This window comes from Polistes canadensis, unplaced genomic scaffold, assembly GCF_001313835.1.
Source record: "Polistes canadensis isolate GaletaPanama2010 unplaced genomic scaffold, ASM131383v1 scaffold_2, whole genome shotgun sequence".
Taxonomy (NCBI): Eukaryota; Metazoa; Arthropoda; class Insecta; order Hymenoptera; family Vespidae; genus Polistes; species Polistes canadensis.
In genome coordinates, this window is record NW_014569549.1 from 1,457,092 (window position 1) to 1,476,810 (window position 19,719).

General features: G+C 33.0%; 1 protein-coding gene across 4 annotated transcripts in view; it reads right to left on the bottom strand.

The window, feature by feature from the left end:
• LOC106785193 overlaps positions 1–19,719 on the bottom strand; it is a 237,455-nt gene that overhangs the window by 29,388 nt on the left and 188,348 nt on the right. For all 4 annotated transcript variants that reach the window (XM_014745454.1, XM_014745445.1, XM_014745437.1 and 1 more), the window contains one exon: positions 12,877–13,043. The gene's annotated coding sequence lies outside the window, so the exon portion shown is untranslated. The remainder of the gene's footprint in view (positions 1–12,876; positions 13,044–19,719) is intronic.

The window sequence follows — 19,719 nt, forward strand, 5'->3', positions numbered from 1 at the left end:
GCTTTTATTTAAAAAAAAAAAAAAAAAAAAAAAGAAAAATCGTAAACACATATAATTTTAACTAATTTTCTATTTGGTTTTTTCAAGCGATCATATTTCAATATAGCCCCAGAATATCTACTATCATACCAGCAGTGACGCGAAGATCGAATGGTTGCAACCTGGATTTCAAAAGCTTTCAAGACTTTTAGAAAGTCTACGGTCTGTTGACTAACTATAACATGGACTTCGAAAAGCACAATGACAGTTCTAGACGTAGCTGTCGCTAAAGGGAGATGGATACATAAATAGATAGATAGAGACAGAGTTAAAGCGAGAGAAAGAGAGAGAGAGAGAGACAGAGAAAGAGAGAAAGAACGAACGAAAGAATAAGAGACAGGGAAGAAAAAGAAAAGCAGAACTAAGAAAGGCAACATTTTCAACGTTGTGTTAGTTTATCGCGAATCTGTGTTGAAAGCTTTCGATATAAATCAAGATAAATGATAGTAAATATAATTTATATAACAAATGCTTTTACGATGGTCGAGATACTGAATGAGAAAATTAGGTTTTCCCTCGGGTATGCGAATAAACATAGGTACTGCGTAAAGTGTAGTTTATTACAGGGTATAAAATTATTTAGAAGGACGCCTAGCAAAGGAGAAATAAAGTTCTCATGAATATGGCGTTCACATGTTTTGTTCGCATTCATAACTCGTTAGAAATGAGACAGAAGAAGAAGAAGTAGGGAGGATGAGAGGGAGGCGGAGAAAAGAATTCTCTTATCCAAGAGAGGGAACTGTTGTGGCAGTTCAGTACTGACTAAAGTTACATACAAAAAGTTGGGTAGGTATGAGCTAACTGAGGCAAGCTTGAAAAAAGTTTTTACGTGAAGTGAGCGAGTCCAAAGGAAAAGGATATAAATATGTAGCTTAATCTTACTAACGCCGTCACTGAAAAAGCATTATTTCGGTATTCGTTGACAAGGGGAGTCGTTGTAAGCATTTTAAAAAACAGAAAGCAAAGGGTTCGAAAAGCATGACAAAGCTTTGCTTGTCGCTATTTCGTTTTAGGTCTCAAAACGTATACACAATATGATTTCTCTTGGGCCAGTTCTTTTTGTTTGAAATTTTTCGGTCTCATAAATACTGACAGAAAGTTGGAGGAAACATGTAATATATATGCAATTGTAGTCATTAAGAGATATCTAATGGAAAATGTACAGGCCACATAAACGATTAATTTGTAATATGTTATTTTTTATAAATTTTCCTTACATTTCTTTTTCCTCATTAATTGCTCAACGATTTGGTTGGCTAACACGAACGAAACTGGGGAGAAATTTTACTTCAAATGAACACGTCGCTTAACGACTGAAAGAAGCGAAAATGGTAGTTGAGGAGAGGGATGAAACGAATGCTTATCGCAACGTGTATTTTCCGCGGTTCCCTCTCCACATTTCTGTGAACGTTAAAATGCCGCACGTACCTTTAATATGCCTCGTGTCCCTACTCGCATTCCTAACGTTTCGAATAAGTATGCGGAAGTACACGGATTCTCTCTTCCACCGTTGAAAGAGCAAATGTTACATGTTCGACTGGCCACGCGATGTAAAAGGGAAGATATCGATTTCTTTGTCTTTGTCATTCTTTCTCTCTCTTTTACTTTCTTTAGTTTAATATCTCCTTCTTTGCCTCATGCGTGTTATGTAATTCGCATATCAAAGCTCTCGTTATTCCTACATGAATCGAATCATTGATCCGATCAACCGAGTTTTACGTTATTGATATCATTGAAAACTTCGAATAAAAGCAAATTATTTATATGTATATCTATATCAATAAATTCTTTGATGCAACTATTTTTTACTTCAGTTATGTGGATAAGTTTGTTATTATAAAAAGTAGATACATTTTGCATTTTTTTTATCGTTGCAATCCCATTCTAATTGGATTGTACAGAATACTGTTAAAGTGATATTTGATATTCATCAGAAAATAATTGAAATATCTTAATATAACTTAAATTATATCTCAAACGTCAACCCATCATAGGTATATAACTCATATAATTCTTCAATATGTCAAGAAAGCAAGATGATGAAACAGAAACTACAATCTAGCGAAATAGGAGCTTTCGGTAGCAATTACTTGAGTTTCGAAATCCAAGTAGTAATGAGCGATATTTGTCGGACTAGACGACGATTGTTCGTTGAATATCCCTTGGAGTTTAGATTTGTTTTGAACAAATACATTAGCAGGTTTATGATCACCCCTTAACTATGATTTTGGATTATATGGATGTCGTGGTCGTTTTAGCATTGCCTTACCTTTCGATAATGTTATCGATTAATCAAAATATCAATAAATTCTTACATGTTACTAAAGGTAAAATCCACTTATAATCATAGAAATGTATAGTTCGATAGAATTTTACTATGCGAAGAGAATAAAGAGGTTAGAGAATGTTTGTATACGTTGACCATGATATAAATATCAATCGGTGATAAAAAACCCGAGGTAACGTAGTTTATCCACGGCGTATAAATATCGGTTGTACGGCACGCGTCCAGATTTTCTTTCTCTACTGGGAGCAGAGAAGATTGTATTTTCAGGACGGTAACAGCCGGCAGGCAACTTTAACAGCACGGAGCCGTCATGTGTGAAAATACGCGTGCCATGGTCTCGGTTGTCTGATTGGCTCAACCACCATAGAATTTAACCATTGTACAAAAATATAAACGCGTGTTCTTCTCTCGAAAAGATATGTACGATCGAAAATCATGGTTGACCTAGCCTCCGAGCGTATTTCAGCAACAATGAAAAAGATTGTTTCCAATTTATGAAAATACTGGAAAGATAACACATTACAGAGCGAACATTGGGATAACAATATTTTAACAGGACGAAGGATATTACGTATCAAAATTATTCATCTCGTTAATAATTTTATATTATAATAATTGTAAAATTGAAATATTGTTAGAAATTTTTCCTGATACACTTGTTTCTCCATTGCTGATAGACTTTTTACGCAATACTAAAGAATGCAATAATTCGATGAAAATTTTTTTTGCTAAGACATTGATAAATTCCCTGGGATTTGCGTTGAATCACGATCACAGTGCGTTTTGGTTTATTCTTGTATTTCAATATGGGATTCGTACGTGAAAGTATTTCTTTTCCGGTAAGTTTGGAATGAGTTCTCTTACGTTTTCAATATCTCACAGTCGAAAAGCGTATATACCAAAGTATTTCTAACCACCACTGTCGTTCTTTTTCTCTGTGAGTTCTTTGGTATTACGAAACACGCATAACACTTCTTGTCACAAGGTTCACAAGGTTTGCATTAATATTATATTACCCGTCTTGATTTAAAGTTTTCGTAAATTATATATTTTCCATAATCATTAAAGTCGAAGAATTTTAATTTAATTAATTTAAGTTTGACGTATCTTTTCATCGATCGAATATCTATTGAATATAATATATTTCAAATTATTTTCGGTAATAACGAATGCAGATTTAATAAAATTGTTTGATACGGTCTAAGAATTATATTAAATTTTATAGTTTTAAACTTATTCTTATCAAAAGTTACAAAAAAAAGTGCTAAATAAGAATAATTTATTACTATTTTCACGGATTATTTTCGAGCAAACATTGTGTTTTAGGAGAGAGAAGTAACACCACAAAGAAACAAAAAATTGAAATTATTATTATACTTTTAAAGAACGACAGATATGACTTATGAAAAAATAAGTATTACTTTGATAAACATTTTTATTTCTTAACTTCAGAAAAATATACGCTTTAAAGCATTAATTATAACAGCTATAAAAGAAGATTTTCAACACTATTTATTAAAAAAACGTAAAATAAAGAAAACAAAGGTAGAAGATTATAATGTAGCTGGAATTAAAAAAATGTTTTAAAAAGAAAAATGAATATTTCATAGCAATGATTTATAACACAGAGAAAAAGATAAAATAACATTAAGAAGGGATACGGCAAGTTATATAAATATTCTATAGAAAATATAGCTATGATGTAAACATACAAAGAAATGATACCTTCATAGAACGCATATAGAAAAAAGGAAAGAAAGTTAGGATCATTAATCGCATAGTTGTCCATTGATATCAGTCTTCCTTGACAGGATCGCTTCTCGGAACAAATTCAATAAGCATGTAGACACTATCGAGGAAGAGCAGGGCCCCACATCGAGATTACGGAAAAGCGCGAAAAAGCACAACGTAGGATAATGGTGGTTGATAGTGGTGGAAGAAGAGAGAAGGGAGAAGTAAAGGTTGAATCGTCGATAAAAGCAGCATACACAGAGCCATTAGAAGCAATCGTTGAGCGAAATAGCACGACCGAGGAAGCTTCGAAGGGTGGCGGGAAGAGTTTAGGTCATGATATGCGGGAGAGATCGAACGATGTCGTTGGGAAGGAAGAAAAGAGAAGGAAAAAAGGGACCAAAATGTATCCACGTATATCGCTATGAATCATAAGAGACACGTGGCTGTTCTACTGGATCGAATGTATTGGGTCGTAAAGCTGTTGATAGCTTTTCCTTTTACCATGGGTGCGCGTGCGTCACTTCACGGCAATATCTTTTGAGTATCGCTAAGATTTCACCCTGGTGTTTCATCTTTATGACCTGTCGTCCTGAAGATTGTGAAAGAAAGCTTCCAATAAAGAGAAAACCCATCTACTTTTTCTTTTAATTATCTTGTTCGAACTTTACCAATCATCAGGAGTTTCTTCATCCTACTTGCTTTTTTTTTTTTCTTACTTAACACATTTGTCAAGTCTACCAGCGCGAATCATTTTTAACTAAATATAAGAACGTATAAAATGTAAAGCACGATAATAATATTTATCATAATATTTTCTTCATATATCATTTTTTTTTTCTAAGAAAAATAAATGTAATTGATAAGAGAGATAATATACTGAATCAATATTTCCGCGTATAAAGCAATAACTGAACTTCAAGAATAGATAATGAATTTTGCAAAGCAATTAATTTTTAGAGATGAGATACTCAATTGGTTTTCTTTAACAAGAAATAGTAATTAAACGAGAAAAAAGAAGAGGAATTACGGATTCTGTCTCTTTTAAGAATAAATAGGTACAATCAAATATCAATTATTAATTAATTCTCTTTATATCTTTTTTCATTTATTAACGATGTTAAAATGATTGAAATTATCGATCCAAACTTTTTCATACAAGTTAAAGAAGTATCTAAGTTCCTATATCTATTATGCATTAATTTCAGTCATTGTCAGTATAGATAAATTTTTATAATATCATAAATATTATTATAACTTGTGATTCTATTGTACTTTCATATTTTAAGAAAACATTAGATATAGCGATTAAAATTCTAGTAAGTTTTTATTGTTAATAATACAGCAACGAATTATATTATCAATAGGAGTTTCAATACACAAATAAATGCAATAAAGAAGAATCGCTTGTTCGTTGCATTAAATCAATAATGTTCCTAAAAACATTAATATATAATAACATACATAGAAAGAAGATAGTATACCTTTTATGAAATTAATGGTTAGTAAACAACGTTTAATACCCATAAGAAGCTTAGCAATTTCATATCATAAGACAACTTAAAAGGATTTAGTGGCTAACATAGATTACGTGTCAATATCCCTGTTCACACCGGTGCTATTGCGGTATTAGTCGTTTCGAAGGGACATCATTTTCCATCCGTAATATCATTGGAGGCTCAGTACGTGCGACCTGCTAATGGTGATCTACCGGATAATATAATTCATTCTCACGCACATGTGAACGTTAAGGGAAAGAGAGAGAGAGAAAATAGGGAAGGGGGTTAAAGAAGGAAAGAGCTGAATAGACCCGATAGTTACGAACAACCAATGATTTACTGGTAAAACGTATACGTGTTCTATCTGGTTTTACCTATTTACGTATTATATACATGTGTGTGTGTGTGTATATATATACAACATATATATACATATAAGAATATATATATATTTTTCATGTATGTATGCATATACATATATGTACCTGTAATATGTGTGATTTGTACACTACAAACAAATGAACGAACGAATGATTCGTTTTAATGTTACGGTTTCCCAGAATAATAAACAAACATTCAAACGAAGTAAAATGAGTAGTACCTATAGTTATGGAAAGTCCATTGAAAATTATTACCTATTGTGATTAATCAGACACCAAAGTGCGTAATTTCCGGTTTGTATTTTCCTCTGATGAAGGTGGTATACCTTTTAGTGTAGATTAAATTCAACGAATGAGAATATATGACTTATTTTAATCGGAATAACAAAAATCGAGCATAATTTTTGTTCTTTGAATTCTTTTTTTTTATTGAATTTGTCATCTTTTTTTATATTTTAACAGAAAACCTACCATGCGCGGTTAAATAACGGCGTCTTGTCATTTGTAAAAATGAGGTACTTCAAAATTATAAAATCAAAATTATTTAAGATCTGATACACATATCTTTAATATTTAAAGGCACATTTTTAAAGGGATATACTATTAAACTATCCAATTAATAGAGACAATTATATCATTAATGAAAATTTTCTTTGAAAATAAAATTTTTATCCTTGACAGAAGATTAAAAATGATAAAGTCACAAGTTTTTTTGCGTTATCTATAACACAATATATTTATACTAAAATAGTATACTTCTTTTATCCAACCTACACACTCCATAGTTATTATATGTTAAATATACAATAATGTTTAACGTTGAACCTGATTATGATGGAAAAATTGATCAGCGGTGTCTGGGTTATGTCTGTGGGCTATTATGATAAACAAGTCGACATTATTCATTTTGGATCGATATTATTTATCATTTTTTAACAACGTTTAAGTAATTAAATATTTTATAAACGTACGAGAAAGAGATAAAATGGTATTAGTTAATAGAAAGTACCTAAATGAACGAGTAGGTTAACGGATAACAACTTACAATTAGTTAATGAAAATTAATGAACATCAGTGAGACTTAAGAGACAATACTGGTGTGGTAGCATGAGTGAACTAGTGTAACACCCACGAGACTAGAAAGCGAGTTTGTAACGTTAGTACGGCTAAGAACCTTCGCTTGAATTATTATTGTCAGGTCACGAAGGCGAGCTAAGACTATGAACGTTCTCCAAAACCGAAATTTCAGCTGTTCACCAGTTATCTTACCGTTTCTCTATAGTCGAACGCGTTATAACCTCTAACTCTCTTCTCTTTCTCTTCCCAATACTTGTTGTCTTCCCTCTTGTTTCCTCTTCTTGCTATCCCTTGGCCTCTCCTTCCTGCGTCAGTACCGGTAACCAGCCGCGGAAACTAACTTAGCCCGAGCCGTCATTTCCGGTTGGTGGGCATAGCTGGTTATGCGAGCCGAACCTTGTTCGACTGTAATAACGCGAACTAATTGAGATAGATCTACGGATCTTGCGCTTCTAAAAGCACGAAAAACAACCAACTACGTTATACTAATTTGCTTTCTCTCTCTCTCTCTCTCTCTCTCTCTCTCTCTCTCTCTCTCTCTCTCTCTCTCACACACACACACACACATTCTCTTTTCCTCTTCATCGATCGATTGACTCGAAGATTGTATTAGTCATAACGATTTTAGAATTTACTTTATTTTCTTATTTTGAAGACGAAGTATAGTTTCTTAATATTAAATCTATTTGCATCGTATCTTATGTGTTTTAAATTAGAAATTTATTATAATATTATGTAAAAATATTTAAATTTATTGTTATATATTTAAATGTCAAGAGTATTTTTTTTTTTTTTTTTTAAGACGAAGTAGAAATAATTATAATTGTGATTGAATGAAATTATAATGCATGCGGTTTAGGAATTTGCAGTGCTCCAATAAATACTTAGGAGCGTTGGAATTAATATTCGATAATAAGCGACATCGGCGAAGCATAAATCTTCTATCGGAGAGCTATTATATCCGCTTAATCGGTGGTAATAACGTGAACTATATCAGCATAATCGCGTAACATTTCTGCTTGATTAGGTTTATGACGAGGCACTTTTCGACAATGCGTATCGGCGAATGGAATCGATAGCAGTAGAACCAGTTACTAGACTAAGTTCATGTTCTAAATTTGTAATTATAAATCATAGATATATAATAAGCTAATCCAATTATAAAAGATCTAATTATAATCTAATGATGATATGAAATATGAAAAGTCATATTAGTATAGATAATGGGAAAAAAAATAAATTTTCTCGTAGGAAGTCGGAAATGAAATAACAAGAGTTAAATTAAATAAATTATTTTAATTTATTTAATATATAAATAATTGTGACAATTTATTATTTCATATCCAACTTTCTACGAGAAAATGTATTTATTATTTATGATGGATACGATTGATGAATTAATAATGGAAAATGTTTCTCAAAATAATAAAAAATAAATACTAGAATATAAATTGTGGATAAACTACAGAATGAAAATCGTCTTTTCGCGATTACAAATTCACGATATTATTATTTTTCTTTCCTTTTTATTATATAGGACAGGATCGTTAAGTTTGAAAGTAGAAATAGTCCCTTTAATTGTATTTATACTAGGCGCCAAACTGTAGTAAAATTTATACATGTCCAGTTTACATTATTGCACGGGAGGAGAGAGAGAGAAAAATAAACGGGAGAAGGGTAAAAGAGAAAGGGAGGGCGAGCAGGAAGTACTATAAAGGCTGGGACGTTATTGACATTGTCAGTTGTAAAGTCGGATATATTGCGAGGTGACTGTTTATTCCTGTCTGAAATATACGTGCTATAGTCAGCGTGCAACTACGGTTAACGGGGTTAGAATGAATAATGCACCAGATTTTTCAGTAGTATCTCGAGCTATTATTATGATAAAGTATCGAAGCTTGGCCGGTGTGCCGGCTGGTAGAAAGGACATTACAAAAAGGGAAAGAATTCTCGTTGTTACAGGAGCGATTGGTGGTGAACGTAGTTAAAATGATCGGATTCTTTTCTTGTCTTTCATGCTCTTGTACCCTGGTTAAAACAGAATTGTAAAAATCTATTGAACTTTGATATTATAACGGTGAAGATTGCGAGTAAAATTATAGGAAGTTGGTATCGTAAGTAAGAAGGAAGTTCGAAAACGCTGTAGCTCACGTCCCAGTTAAACGATCTCGGATTCCAATTTGAACTTCGCCATATTACTTCGAGTCGAGAAAGCTGGCAGACGTTGTCCGGGAGGAATTACACGAGCCCTTTGTAAGGAGCAAGACTTGCCGCGCGTGTTCTCGCGATTCAATTTAGCTTGGGAAAACGCGCAGAGAAATGGCATTGTTGAAAGAGGTGGAAATTTTTGGTTGGAAAGAGGGAAAGACTTCTGGAGTTCGACCGACTTCTCCTTTCTCGTTTTTGATAAATTGCACGGTCTTTTCATTTCTGTTTTTTCTTATAGCCAATTCATTCTTCTTATTTTTCTTTTTCTTTTTCTTTCTTTCTTTTTTTCTTTTCCATTTTTGAGTTAGATCGTGACTGTTACCACGTTTCCTACGAGATTTGACAAAAATCATGAACGACGACTAGACCGCTAAGATTAATTTATCGTAAAGAAAATAATGATCGTAATAAGAAGAGCTTGTAACACGAGAATGAAGCTACCTTTGCACGGTAAACTGATATCAAAAGGATCTATTCTTGGATCGTTGAAAGACGACGTCACAAGGTTCGAATTTAACACGTTACAGACATATGACAAGCTTCCTCATGTTGATAATTGATGCAAAAGAACAGCTAGCTGTTTGCATAGACATGCTTGGTAATAAAATATCAGCTTTGCAGCATACTACCAGATCTGTTTCATAGTAAAAAATATTTTCTTAACGTACAGTCGTTAAGCCTTTTTTTTCCCCTTTCCCCCCGATCGGAAGAACTTTAAAAACGGCATATGCAATGAATCTCGTTAAAATCCAAAGCGGATCAAATATTGTCGGTTAAAAGTCAGACAAAATTTCGAATGACTAATGAACATACATTTATCCCGGACGCGATGTAAAGTTGACCTGATTTTTACATAGCAAACTGTGTTAGTATTTTATGAAAATAAAAAAAAGTTAAAAGAAGAAAAAGAGCAAAAACCTACATTGAATCACTCTCGCGTATAAATCCGAAGCGGCGGACATGCAAACGTTGGCGTTTGCTTACTTTTAAAATCCGCTAATGATTCGTTGAAATTGTAGGTGCGCGCGCTCGCTTATATATGTGAATGCTGACAAGGTGGTGGTTCGTAGGTGGGGTAATAATCGTCGTAATGACAAAACAAATACGGTACGTGCACGTGCACGTGCGCCGTGCTCTCTAGCTCTCTCGTCACGAAATGTAAGCGGCATGCGGCACGCGCGTCTGGCTCTTCCTTCCGACCGCGTATTTGCGCACCGGTTTCAGTTACAAATCCACTTCGCTAAGCACGCATGACATACACATATGACGCCTACATATGACCGACATATACGACGAACAAAGATATCCCTTTTAATGTACGGTTCTTATTTTCTATCGTCGATTCATCCTCTACCATACCTTTAATCTTTTTCCAAAGTTTTTTTTTTATCTTCCAAGATATTTCCTTCAAGATATTTATCAGAAAAAACGATTCATTTTATGATAAAAGAAAAATAACACTTTTATTGAAATAGAATTCGATTTCTCTTTCGAAAATAACTTTAGATGTTCGTTAATCGTATATAACGATATAATACAAGCTTTGTCATCGATAAAGATTTAACAAATAAAATCATTTTTTTTTTATTTATCTATTGTAAACTCCAAAATATCAAATAGACATAGAGTAAATTGGATATTTGTTTTAAATAGAAATATTTTTGCATAGAAAATATCTGAAATAACTAATCACAATTGTTACTAACGGGTGGTTGATTGAAAAATGTCTTTATATTTTTTCGATCTAACGAATATATACGACTGAAAGTCGGATCTTATGTGTATTAATTTTCAACTTATAAATCTCCTCAATTTCTTCTCGTATATTCGTTATGAAAATGAATATATTATTACTACGATATAATCGAGCGAACGATAGGAAGTACTTATTTTATTCTCGATCTTTTGCCGTTGACTCCTCACAGATAAATAATAGTAGAGTAGAACCTTGCGTCGCTATTTCGACTAATTTGATCATTAACTTCCAGCATCATTAATTACAACTTCTCACGCAACAACGTTCCCATGAGTCTTTAATGTAACAATTGTAGACTGCGAACAGATTCAAGGCGAATGTAAGATCATATCGAGCTTTCTTACAAGCCACCTTAACGTAACCTAAGCTAAGTACCTTCGACGACGGAAGTACTTTCATAAGATGCAAATTAAAATTAACGTAAAGCGAAGGAATATTCGCGAACGAGAAAGTACGCTTATAGTAGAGTAGACTATCTATTCGTATAGTAGATATTACCAACGATATTTTAGCAAAATGATAATAGAAGCGAAAGTTATACAAAATTGATAGGAACGTAATAATAATTTTCAACAAGAACAACGCTTTAATGTTGCGCCATGTTGAATTTTACTCTTCATGATCGTTTAGAGAGAGAGAGAGAAAATGGAAATGCGTTGCGGTGTACCACCTTGGCCAATAATTTCGGCTCTTACTGTAATATACCCGGGTACGTATACCTATACATATCATAGATACTAGCATAGTACACCATTGACCTCATAAGAGAACACCTTATGGCTTCGTTTATTCCATCCATTTCTTTCTCTCTTTTTCTTTTTTTTTTATCTACACATTATTCCTTTCTTCTCTTTGTTTCTATTGTTTTTCCCGCCTCTCAGTTTGTGTGTAGTTTTTTTTTCTATGCTCGATTACCCTTCCTTGTTTTTCCCCTCTTTTCAAACACACCATTTCTTCGATTACCCATACCGAATCGTTACCATTATTTTCCATGCAATTGCATTAACACTATTGATACAGCTCGTCAGCTGCATGATATCGCGTGGGAAGAAGGATTTTTTCTTTCTACGGTTGTGGTTCGATTTTCTCACTTTTTTTTCTAACTTATACAGTTTTTTCTTTTTTTTTATACTTTATTCTCTATATCCTCTGGTAGTTAAACTTTGTGTTTTTTTTCAAGGATATAATAATACTAAGCTAACGAAAGGGTGTTGCAACGCAAAGCCTTCCTATATACATATACTCTATAACATGCAAGGTAGTTGATTTTATCGTGCCTTTAGTTCTCCTCTTTTCTATTGCTTTCGCGACGAAAATCATGTGTACTTTGGCAAAACTAATACGTGGCCTAAGAAAATCAGCTTCCGCGAAGGAATATCGTGATGGAAATAAGAAAACGAGCTGAATCGACGAGAAGACGACAACTTTCTTAGACGATCATCGACATATGGATGATACGTGACTCACTTGAGGTTACATATTCGTAACTTTCATGTAGGATAGATATCAATGTGTATACACGGGGTCTCGATATTGAGTTTGTCGATAAAGTTCTCAAAAGTTACGATCCTAGAATAATATCTTGGAGAACCTTATTGGAAAAAGTTTCTAAATAAAATTTTGTCCGATAATTATCGTTAGATTGTATTAACATGAACAAATAAATGATGATTTTAGAAAATTGAATTAAAATTTCTGAATATATATCCAATTAAAACCGATATAAATATAATTTGAAACAATAATTGCAGCTTTCTGCAGCAAGAGATTCTCGAAACAAGAGTCTTATGCGAGTCTATATACTCGTTTAACTTTCGAAGATAGATCTTTGAAAGAACACGTGCATTATCGAGACACCTTGTATGGATAGCATAAGATCATCGTGGTGGGTTTACTCACGTCTATCGAAATTTCCTTGCCAGTGGGTCGGTGTCTCCTCACCGTTGGTGCTGCTACGAATCGATAGTCGGTGCATCAATGTGTCGCTCTTGATATCAGCCGTCCAAGGTTCCAAACCTTCCTCGTAAATGTTGTCGATGTCTTTACGTGGGCGGGCAGAAGCGTCACTGAAACAGGGAAAATAGATAGATCGTTACAGAACCGCGTACCCGACGGCTTTATGGACCAATAAATGTTCTGGGATCCCACCTCTCTTCCTTCTTCGTCTAAAGAAGCTTATTAAAACCCATCCCCGTTTCCTCATCTGTCCCTTTTCTCTTTCCCACATGTACGTTATCGTTTATATCGATTCGATACGATAGTGTTTCTGATCGTACGGTGATCAATGTTAAATCATTGGATATCGCCCTTGAGATGGCTCAAACGAGTTAAGTTTAATAACAAAATATGTAATCATAACAAGAATTTATTGATTGTATGTAAAAAAATTGACAGATCAATTTTTACTATATTGCTTTTTTATTTTCTATATTAACAATTTAATAAGTTATGTATCACGAAAATAACGTTGACTAAAAGAAAAAACGAATTAAATGAAATTGTATATATAGGTTACCAGGAAAGTACGAAATGCCTACGAAATGTGTGAAATATGAATACATTTCATAGATTGCCGGCTAGTTTTAGGCATTATCAGCAATGCTTAGACATTCGGTAGAATGCCGGATTTCGTATTTTGCCGGTAACATATATATAACTTAAATTGACGTAGAATACTATTAGGAATATCAACGAATACTTTCGTAATTTGTCATATACGAGAGTATATAGATAGAGAGTTACGATATCGTGCAGTCGTTCGTTAAAAGAAAAACCAGAAAGCCGCTCTGGTTGGATTGCTGAGGTTTCGGGCTGGTAAGCACGAACGGATTCGAATTTCGCGTTTCGTGATGTCGAAGTGCGCGTAACACGTGCGACGTATGTTTGGCGAAGGATGAACTAAAAGGGTAGTGGTTCTCTCGTTTCGCGACTATTTCAATTTGTTCACGACTGGTAACTCGTCGAATGAAAAGAAAAAAGGAAACTGCAAGAGAAAGGTGTGGCACGTTATAAAGTCAAAATGTTTGAAATACTAACAACGTACAATGTACTTTTCAATCGATCCGTATCTAACTTTTCACGACAAAACATTTTTTCTTTTATTGCAAAAAAAAAGAAAAGAACATACAGATTTCGAACACATCGCAACTTCTGAAACTTCTTTGCAAAAAGAGAAATCGTAAATATGAATGATTAAATATATTCGATATTATTTTGATGACAACCAGCACGAAAATTTATTTTCATTTTTTTTAAAGTGCACTTATTATATTCTAACGAAATTTGCATAACTTTTACATAATGAATTCTGCGAGATAGTTTCTAACAATTTCGGAATATACGAGATATTTTGTTAATTACATTCTTACTAGCAAAAGGACAAGGGAGAAATATTGATAATTTCCAGCTTCTTTCTTCGTTTATTCGTCTGAAAAAGCTTTCTTACTTTTCTTTTTTTCCCACAGAGTACGACGTTTATCACACCAAAGAAAGATCGTGCGTAGCATGGATGGAATGTAATTTGAATATTTACCACAACTCTTTTCCATTCCTTCTTTTAAAATTCTCCCTTTGCTCGTAAATCAAATTCTTCGCGCTTTGTTGGATATTATTTAGCCATATAATCGTTAAAGTAAGTATGTCTTGATCTGTACTTGTATTTTTTATCTTTTTCCAGCACGTTAACGATAAAACGAAATCGTTTAACCATGAATGTCGAGAAAGAATCACCTTTTTATTTCGTTGACCCTCAAAGAACTAATTTCTTACGATCTACAATAAGCGTAGCTTATGTCTACTTCCAACATTCAGGGCTAAAATAGCCTTTTTACAGGGATAGTGTATCGTATCGCAGTGCTTCGGTTAAAACGACAAAGCGATACAGATCCAACACCCCTTCAACAGCAACCAATGTTTCTCGACGCACGGTTCCCTCCGTCTAGCATCGACCAGACGTCTTATTCTTTATGTCATTGTCTTGGCACCCCTTGCCGTTGGCAAAGCGTACTTTTCGACCCAAGGAAGATCACGCGACTACGATTACAATAGGCTTGCTTCCTCAACCATCGTGCCAACCCTGACGACAACGACGACGACGACGATGACAACGACAACGATAACGGTACGTTACTCTCCAAGGAATAACCCTTCTTCACGAGAATGGTCTAACTTACGCGTCACTATCTTCTTCTTTTCTATTTCGAAGAATATACTTTGATATCTATATATATATATATATATATAGATCTTGTATATACGGATATGTATTTATATATGTGAAAAGAAAAAAGATTGAGATTGGGGTCATTGTAAGCTGCTCAAAAACTTCGAATATGTTCACCTATTGTCTACCCTTACTTTCCTTCTTTCTTTCTTCTTTTCTTCCTCGTTTTCTTCTATCCTTTCTTTTTTTCTTTCCCCTAACAAATCGCCAACTATTTTGGTCTCGTTCATCCTTGACACGAGCCTTTTTCGCGTGGTCCTTTTTAACCACGTTTAAAAGCACTCTTGAGTCTACCCTATCCCACGAGAATACTTTCCAGATGGTTCGTTGCTACACAGGGCTCGTCGCCTTTTTATTGCTTTGGATAGTTAGGGTTTCGGCTATGTACCTTCTTCGAAGGAAACGTTCGAACTGAGTAATAGCTTTGCTATGATCATAAAAGGATACGAAGATCGACTTCAGGATGAAGGATAAGAAGTTTTATTAATTATTGTCTGTGATGTAGATTTATAACTTTTTTAATATTTCATATTTAATCGCATGAAATGATTTGAAAATTTAAATTAAACATTTAATATGAAATTTCTGTATTTTATCACATGTAATTGTATTTCTCGTTATCTTTTTGATATCTGTATCATTTTTCAATATAGAGACAGAGAAAAATAGATCTTACATGAAAAGTAAAAGAAAGAGAAAAGAAGATTGGCGAGATTTTACGAGAGGATCGTCCTCGTTGAAAGCCTAGAAAGAGATATACTCTAGAATTATGGTCGACGATCCAGCAAGGTATGGCTGCTTTTTCAGAAAAAGCCAGCCAGTAGACATGCTCGAAGAGGATGGAATCCCCGACGACATTTTCCTCCTGCATCTCGTCTTTTCTTGAGATAGGAAAATAAGGCAAGATGAATTGTAGCTCTTCGTTGAAGGAAGCAACGTGTTTGTTCAGACATTTATACGTGAACTATCATCGAGAATGCGATTAAATAATTAATTTCCGATAAACCAGATGCTTCGCGCACGGTTTTCAAAATTTCTAAGAAGATACTTTTAATCTTATTTTTATCTTTCATATTTTATTTTTTATATTTTATATAATAATAAAATAAAAATGTTATTCTTAGTTTGCAATATTGCTGAGATCATATTAAATTAATTATATCTATAATATATAATCTAACTGTGTGATATCACGTTTAGGTATATGAAATTAATTAAAATAGATTTATAAGTTACAATTACTATTTTAACGAGTATTGAAATATTGATGCATGTTTTACTGCTATTTCAGTCAAGAAAATGTTTATTGCTGATCTGAATATATATACAGATAAATTAATTTTAATACTATCGTAGAAATGTGTATGGTTTTAGTGGAATTTGAATATAGATATAGGTTGTATATAGATAAAGCTTGAGAAAACTTATTTCGTCATAAGCATTTCGAATATTTCTACACTGTTGAGTATGTCTCGATACCGTTATCGTAACTCTAAAGCTTCCAGTGAGTCATGGTAGAGAATATTGATTCAGTTAGATCGTATCCATAAAAAAATAAAAAAAAAAAAGCGGAATCAAATTTTACCAAGCTTCACTACTTTTCTTATTCATTTTATTTTAATATCCACATAGTATAAAAAATGTTATTATTTTGATCGAACGATTTTATCAAATAATTACAAAATATTTACGTACTTACTTAATTTAATTCGAACGTTTATTAATTTTTTTTAATACTACGATTTCTCCCCACGCAATTTCATTAAATTGTTAAAAGGAACAACCACAACGACTATATATCAAACACTAAGTTGTACAGAACGAAATACACGATAGCGCCTTAAGTTGCTCGTAAGTAAATAACGAGTGTTATCGGTCGATACGTTATCATGATACTCGGTTACTCACGTTACCGAGTAAAAAAGAATAAAAAGAAAAAAAAAAAGACTCGCAGAACAATTTTTCGTACATCGACAAGTTATCATGAATGAATGACGAATAGGTAACTTTTAATTCTGATATAATGCATAAATTTGTATTCAATTTCTTTCTATTTAAATTTGTCAATTTTTAAATCTTTTAGGAAAACAAAAAAAGATTTGAAGAAACGTTTGGGATAGTGAAACGACTAAATAAGCGTGACAAAAAGAACATAGATGTTTGCATGTAAAAGTTGGCTCCTAATGCTTTTCAGTACGATCAGAATATAAGGGTTAAGCCTATAAAATTGTTGAGCGACAAGGAACAAGGGCAGCAATGTTACCCGACCATGAATCACAGCTCACACGAGGAAACTTTTTTCTACTCGCGTCTCTACATGCTACCGAGCGAGACGTAAACGTGTAGATAGATGTATAGATAGATAGAACATGCGCTCTCATTGCACTCTGTCTATACTCGTTTAAGTCTATACTCGATAACTGGAAGCATGTCCTTGCACGTATATAAAAAATATTTTCTCTGTTCACGTGTACCTTTTCAATTATATATCATTGTTTTATAAACCTAATCATTTTTATTCACCGATTAGCTATTAGAATAAAAAAGAGCAAAGGAAGAAGAAGAAATGATAGAACAAAAAAAATGAGATTCGTTAGAATGACGGAGGTCCTTTTCAATTTCCTTTAAAGTAACGAGCAATGAATTTGGGAACAAAAAAAAAAGATAGATAAAGAAAGAGAGATAGAGAGAAGATGAGGTGCAAAAGGTCGGATGACTCCCCGAGGAAAGGGCGAATGTTCCTTCTCGAAATGAAATTCTGACCGAGACTCTTGCTCGGTCATAAATTGACATAGAAGTCGAGGATAGGTTTGAGTCGGTACGTCAAAGTAAATGAAACAAGCGTTTGTACGCTAGCACAAGGATTGAATCATTATTAATTAATTTCTGTTTCTTTGAGTATGTCTATTCGACGACTAAAAGTGTGAAAGAATATATATTTATTATCATGTGCATATATACGCAACGTATATTTGATATATTTATGTATGATTGATGCTTCGTGTAAATATAATAAGATATCATATATCATAATTAGTAGGTAGGTAATATTACATGTATAATAATAACACATCCAAAAGCATTATGTGTGTGTGTATGTAATTAGTACGAACGAAATGTCGATGAAATAAATTTAACTTTGACACAAAGTACTTTATGATATATGTATAATGTTTATATTTTTATAATAAATTAAAAATAAAGCGGCGAAAATTGAAAATTTAATAAAACAAATTAAATTTAAAATGTCAGAAAGGAAGATAATTTATAAAATTTGTAGGTAATTTATACAACATTTATTTTTCTTTGTTACATTATTTAAAGATGATTTATTAATCAGAGCTAATTTCTGCTATTATCGAATAATATTTTATTTAAAATAGAAAAACGAGAATAGTAACACATATTTCGATTTTGATTAAAACAATGCAGCTAGCAGAAAACAGTATCTTACCGAATAATTTTCAACGATAACTTTTCACGCGAGAAGGTAATAATAAATCTTCAAAAAGTAGAATAGATGAAAAATATTTCAAGCGCTTTCGTGAGCGAGAGAAAACTGTTTCTTCCAAAGAGAGAATGAAACCCCTCCCTCCAATCCCGTTGGCTTACATCCATTGTACTCGATGTCATTGCGCATAGAAAACTGATTAAAATTTATTCTTTCCCAGCAGTTATTCAATTTCAAACTAAAATACTGAGACCAGACGAATGTAAAAGTATTACCAATTACATTTATATAAATACAAAATAAAAGAATAAAAAAGTTTTCAATATTGTTTTTTTTTTTTTTTTTTTTTTTTTCATAAAAGCTATCGTGCAACGTAACTCGTGGTACAAATATTTCATCGGTTTTTTATCGTCCTTTAAAATCCACAATGAAGAAATAACTTTCATCGAACTTTTTAATAGATTGATATTTAATTGAAAATCTTTTCGTACACATACATAGGTATCCATAATTTTGTTATTACAATTTTATGAATACAGATAAAACTTTAAATTTCGGTTAACCAGTAGTTATTGAAAATAGTTGATGAAATCCAAAAATACTGTGTATTTGCGGTCAATGTACCGTTAAATCGATATATAGATACACAGTGTTGGATATTGTTCCTCCCACGATAATAAGTAACGAATGCCGTCGAGAATCTAATACTAGTGCTTCAACGTGTGTATCTACCTAACATATATGTACATAGTACCGAGCTAATCGCGATTTCGATGATTATTCTACTGCGAAATGATACCGTTGTTTTAGCATAATTAATGGCAGCCGCCAAATTAAACCCATTCTACCATGAGCCATATTCTCTTTTGTGATCGTATGTGTGCGATAGTTGATACGAATTCTTTCGGTACTCTTCGATAAATTTATGATATCCCAGGCCGTTGTAACAACAATAGATCGCATTTTGCAACACTCGTAGGTTTATGAACGGCAAATCTTTATGTTAATTATTATTACTATGAATTAGCTACTCAATACGAGAAATGAATGAATACAGATTTTTGTTTCG